Genomic DNA, 6961 nt, shown 5'->3' on the forward strand with positions numbered 1-6961 from the left:
ACTAATCAAATAATGCGAGCGCGAAGCGCGAGCTGAAATTTTGTTATATTCACACCTAAAAAGGGACATTATAATCAAATTTGTGTAATCATGATAGGTACCTGTCTCGCTAAACAATGCGAGCGCAAAGCGCGAGCTGAAAACTTAGATAATTCAGACCTGAAGTGGGGCATTCTAAGGTTTCTTTAAAGGAATTAACTAGGACCATACGTATTTCATTAACCAAATGATGCGAGCGCGAAGCGCGAGCTGAAAATTTTTGATAGTCAGATCAGAAGAAGGGACATTTTAAGGACTGATTTTAGGAATTCATGAAGAGCAGACATATCTCACCAATCCACTAATGCGAACGTAATCACGGACAGGAAATGTTTCATATATACGAAGACCTTAATATGAGGCGATCACTTTTTGAGACATGAAAAAGATGCATATGTAACTACGTAAAACAACGATAACTCAAGTGCTAGGAAATATATTTGGTTTATATTGACTTGAAAGCGGGATGTTCTAGTACAACAGGATTATATATCTCGTTAGACAGACAATGCGAGCACCAGGAACAATGAAGACGTAGGCCCTGGGCAAATTATGTTTCATAAAGTTATGATAAAAATGTTTCTTATGTATAATGTAACATAACATAATTATAATATAATATAACATTATAATGAATAATATTTTCTTCTTTCCCACTTCGCTTCTCTTCTTTTCTCCCTCTTTTCTCCTTTTCCCACTTTCCCCGGTTTTTTTTTTGTCAGCCGATGGGGGGGATGTGCCCCCCATGCCCCCCGTAGTTACGCCACTGTATGTCCATATGGCAAATACCCTCCAATATTATTATCTTTTTTACCCCTTGATGGTTAATGGTTTTATTAGAGATTACATTAAAAATGTTTTGACATTCCATATTAATCCCTTCCCAAAGACCCCAACATTGATGAATTGGAAGAAACGGGGGTATCTCTTCAATGTTATAGTAAGGACATAAGTATTTCGTTTGGAAATGGTGAACTGGCTCTTTATTTGCATTTTATGATTCAATAATATTGTTTTATTTGTTAAGCGGTATTTTAGAAAGAATTTTCACCAATAAAACAATTATCTCTTGTGATTTTTTTTTTCATTTCTTTCGTAAAAACTGGGGGGGGGGGGATGTTTGTACAGGCCATCCCCCCCTCCTCGAAAAGTGGGGGGGATATATCCCCCCCATCCCCCCGGGATTTACGCCAGTGGTATGTGTGTTGTGTGGGTGAGCGTATGTATGTGAGTGTGTGTGTGTTAAAGTTAGAAGGGGAACAGTATGATGTACACAGCAAAAACTGTGGTGTTAACCGGTGTGCATAGAGGACCACACCAGTTATTTTACACCGGTGTTGAATTGGTGGTGTTAGTTTTACACCTATAGGTGTCATTACAACACCTTTGGTTGTTACATTTACACGCTTTGGTGTTATTTTTAATCTCTAGGGTGTAATTTTAACACCTCGGGGTGTGGTCCTCTATTAACACCAACTGGTGTCAGTTTTAACACCGCAGTTTTTACAGTGTACCGTGATTCGATTTTCGGCACGTTCATTCTGCCCAGTTGCAATGCATTTTTATATCAAAAATTTATATTGCTCTTCAATCTTAGATTAAATAAATAAAACTACAGGCATTAATAAACTAACGTGTGAACGTAAAAATAAAACAAAACAAGAACAAAGTAAGAATAATAGGGCAATTGAAAACCAATTCTCGTTTTATAAGTATCTTGACGATCATACAATCACCATTTCATTCCCTGTGGAAAGAGTACCCTCTCTGCATCTAAAGTGCCGTTTCTCATGAATCTATGCAATATATACCGTGTTTACACTTAATCGGCATTTGGATTGCGTTTACACGTTGTTACAGCTCGCGGTTCAGAACCGCGAGCCGATGCAAAAACTTGAAATGATACGCATACCTACAATATACGTCATAATAAAGACAACGCTGGATCAGTGCGCTAACAATTACGTCACAATGGTAAAGTAATTGAAATGCGCACAAATTGCCGGTGCAGAATCGGCTTTCTGTTTACACGTAGTAAAAAAGCCGATTCTGCATCGGCTCGCGGTTCAGAACCTACTACTTTGGTGGTGCAAATTGCCGGTTCTGAACCGCGAGCCGATTCAAGTTACTCGCGTTTACACGCTATGAAAAAGCCGATGCTGCATCGGCTCGCGGTTCAGAACCGCGAGCCGATTCAAATGCCGATTAAGTGTAAACACGGTATAATTACATGATGATAAAAATCCTCTACTACCCCAACCGGCGCGTTATTACGCGTACCTCCGTCTTTGAGGTACCGTGTTTACACTTAATCGGCAATTGGTTCTGAACCAAATGCCGATGCAGAATCGGCATTTGGATTGCGTTTACACGTTGTTACAGCTCGCGGTTCAGAACCGCGAGCCGATGCAAAAACCTGAAATGATATACGCATACCTACAATATACGTCATAATAAAGACAACGCTGGATCAGTGCGCTTACAATTACGTCACAATGGTAAAGTAATTGAAATGCGCACAAATTGCCGGTGCAGAATCGGCTTTCTGTTTACACGTAGTAAAAAAGCCGATTCTGCATCGGCTCGCGGTTCAGAACCTACTACTTTGGTGGTGCAAATTGCCGGTTCTGAACCGCGAGCCGATTCAAGTTGCTCGCGTTTACACGCTATGAAAAAGCCGATGCTGAATCGGCTCGCGGTTCAGAACCGCGAGCCGATTCAAATGCCGATTAAGTGTAAACACGGTATTTGTTGCTAAATCAAGAGAAGGAGGCTTATTGTTAGCATTGTGCCGAAACTGAACTTTTTCAAACATTTATATTTTGGTTCTGTTTGTTTGCATTGAGTTCACTTACTTTAGATGCAGCAACTTCTTATTCTGCATCTCAACTTTGATTTTGTCTTTACTACATACCCATAGTTAATTCCCCTTTCATTAAAGGAAATGCTCTTGTGAAAAACAAGAGTAGGGGTATAATCTCGGGTTCTAAATGGCGCTTATAACACTTAATACATCATTACCTTAATTCTGTAAGACTATCATTTTGATCATAATTATGATTATGATGGTAATGATGAAGACGACGATGATGATGGTAATGACAATGATGGTATAATGATGATGGTAATGACGACGATGATGGTAATGATGATGATGGTAATGATGATAATGGTAATGATGAAGATGACGATGATGATGACAATGATGATCTAGCTTTTACACTCCATTTCTATTTCTCTGTTTTATAGCATTTTTTTTCTTCAAATTCTCTTCGACTGTTTGCCCACAAATATCAAACTTGTTGTTTGCAAAATCTATTGCTGTGCCATTGATCTCAATCCTCGCCAATGACATTCATTTAGGGCGATAGGAATTGTTGCACCCCCCCTTCTTCATCACCCTCAAAATATTTCATGACCGGGGGGGGGGGGGAGTGAAAAACAAAGACAATGAAAGGGAAACTATATTTTCCATTAATAGGTAATTGTTTGAAAATCTTGCATCAATGGTTGAATACCATTAATAGAAAATGTAATGACATAATTAAGTTTCGTTCAATAATAGGAGTGAAGTGTGTCACTAATGAGTGCTATAAGAACCCATTGTTACTGCTATTATTTTTCGTAAATCTACGACTACATTGTTAAAAATAATTCAAACAACGCTGTTTACTATGTGAATCGCACGTATAGTAGTTGTTTTAACAGTTTAAACAAGTGTTTAAAATCTTGAATAACCACGCTTATTTCAAATTATTGATAATTAAATATTTGAATTTAAACTTTGTTTAAGATTTTAAACACTTGTTTAAAATGTTTAAACTACTGTGCGATTCACATAGTAAACAGCGTTTTTTAATTATTTATTATTTTTGACAGTGTAATACAATTACATGTAGGTATATAACCCTGTAATTAACATGGTATATATTTTGGAACAAGAGTAATAGAATAATACTTTATAACAAAGTCATTTAGTTTAGCTTTTATTTCGCACTGAATTCACAAAATAAAATAATTTATTTGCTAGTCAATTATGATCGCTTTCAATGAAAAGTGAAATCACAAATGTGAGTATGGAATGAAACAGGTATTTTCACAAATCTTTACACAATTACAATCATACATCACCTTTTTCATGAATAATTTGGCGTCTGTAGTGAATTTATTGTTCAGAAAGATAGTGGCAAAACATCAAAAAAACTGTAATCAAAATTTGGAACATTCTGGAGTATATATCAGAAAATGCGGATAACTTTTACAAATATACTTTTAAGCACTATAACTGTGTAGATGGTTGTAACCAGTGTCATGGTATGGAATTGTTAGTCTGCATGAATGTGAGCATAATCCACTCCCAGGGGAGTATCCAATGACGTTTTAAAAAGGTCTAAAAATGCATTATGACAGTCTTTGTACACCGGGTATATAATATATTCATCAAACATCTTTGCAAAGATTGGCATTAAAACTATAAGGTGTAAATCAACACCAGTCTGTGCTAACACTGGAACATACTATCAGGTGTTAAAAGAACACCCTGGGGTTTGAACAGTCAAACAATGATATCGACACCACTGGGTGTGAAATGAACACTATAAATTTAACACTGGTATAAATAGTTGGATTGGATCCCCTGGCATATATTATGTTAGTGATTGGTTATGTGCTTCATTTTCACGATTAATTGTACACTGTATAGTCAATGACATCAATCATCAAGATTTTCTTCGACGATGATTTCTAAGCTTTGTGTTAAGGGCCCCTGGTCATCTACATGTATGTCCACTGGTGGTGTAGTTTAAACACAGTCGTTTTGAAGATTTCCATGTCTTGAAAATAAATGAACTCTACCCATGGAACAAGGGACCATGCGATAGCCTATGCAATCACTAAAGTAAACATGTGATAGTATACACATAACACACATCATTGAAGGCAATAGTAAGAATCATGCACTACAGAGGTACCTTTGGAATACAGCTCGAAAAACACCCAAAGCATATCCGCAGGCGTATTTGAACTGTTCCATTTATGCAATAAGTGTGATTAAATTTTCTACACTGCAAAACTCCGGTGTTAATTTCACACCAGCCTGGTATCTATATTGGTCCACACCAGAGAGGTGTTGTAACAACACAGGTTTGGTGTTAGGCTAACACCAATTTGGCATTTCAGCAACACCAACTAGTGTTAACCAATATCGGTTTGATTCTTAACTGGTGTTGTTTGAACTAGTTTTAACACCTCTCTGGTGTGGACCGATATAGATATCGGGCAGGTGCTAAATGAACACCGGTGTTTTTGCAGTGTAATACCCAATCAAAATGATATGTATCATTTGTTTTAAGAGATAGTGATGCAGGTCCTTGTTAGATGATAAATCATCCTCATCTTAAAAACTATGACCGGTCAACAGAACTAGTATTAGCATATTTACCTCTTAGCTGAAATGATTTGAGAGGTCGCATGAGATATTTCAGCCAATTTCACAGTCTCGGATTACTGGAATAAAACATACAGCGCATTTATACATACAACATAAGGAATGGCTAGTGATATAAATATATCTGTGCTACACTTACATCATGAATTTCACCGACTTTACCTTATTATATCAATAAACATCAAGTATACAAGTTCAAATAATTATCAAAAACAAAAAGATATACTATTTACTTGATCAAAATAAATGACCAAATAGAGATCTGAATTCAGAACTAAGAGTTTTACTTATAAACAAAGATAAATTGGACAAAAAAATATAAGCCCTCTATGCCTTTTGCCTAATAATTAGGACTACCTATTCCTAAGACTTCTGAGACATATATCTTACTCAAATCATGATATGTATAACCATGATTAGGTCGGAATACTTCTTGAATATGATAAGGGGAATATAATAAGGAAAAATATAGATTTGATTTTTTTCTTCATGTAATGAATAGATTGATTGAGGCTCAAGAAGAGGTCTGAAAAAGTCACAATATCGAGATATATCATTAATACTATTAAAGATAAAGGCATAACATAAAATGACTGATGTATGCAATGTAACATAAAAAGTCATATATTGTTAATTTTTTGAAAATAGAATTATAAGGTAAATAATAAGGTAAATAATAAAAAAAAAGTTTAAGGTAAATAATATAAAATAAGTATAAGGTAAATAATATAAGTATAAGGTATACTTATAAGGCATACTTATAAGTATACTTATAGGTATACTTATAAGTATACTTATAGGTATACTTATAAGTATAAGTATAAGTATATTTATACTTATAATATAAGTATAAGGTAAACGATATAATATAAATAAGGTAAATAATATAATATCAATAAGTATAAGGTAAATAATATAAAATAAGTATATTCTTACATATATTATAATCACATTGATAATATATTTGAAAATAAAATGAACTGATAAATGATACCAAATTGGGAATAATACTCCATTCTTTATGAACTTTATGAAAATGACTTCTAAAATAGTAATTAATTGATTTCAAATTAACAATACCTATACTAAAGCCAACAAAACGCTGCCATTGTGAGCAGCGCCAGCTCAAGACCACAACACCTCACTTAAATATACCGGATCCTTATGAATCCAAGATTAAACATTATTATCATGAAGTCTTATGATATAAGTCCACTGGAATGATAAATATTTTCCAGACACCTTCGTACCTCAACATTTTACAAGAAACAAAATGTTACAGTAAATTTCTAAGCATTTTTGTTGGCTTAAATGACGATCAAATGTGACCCGCCACCCCAAAACCAGCAGTAAGTGGACAAAAATGAATTTTGAGAATTTCATTAAGCTTGAATAGGCACATCCTAAGCTTTAAAACGATATATAATTTGTCAAAATCGGTCAACAATAACCTACACAAGCACTTGATTGACTGTA

Source organism: Lytechinus pictus, chromosome 12, assembly GCF_037042905.1.
Source record: "Lytechinus pictus isolate F3 Inbred chromosome 12, Lp3.0, whole genome shotgun sequence".
Taxonomy (NCBI): Eukaryota; Metazoa; Echinodermata; class Echinoidea; order Temnopleuroida; family Toxopneustidae; genus Lytechinus; species Lytechinus pictus.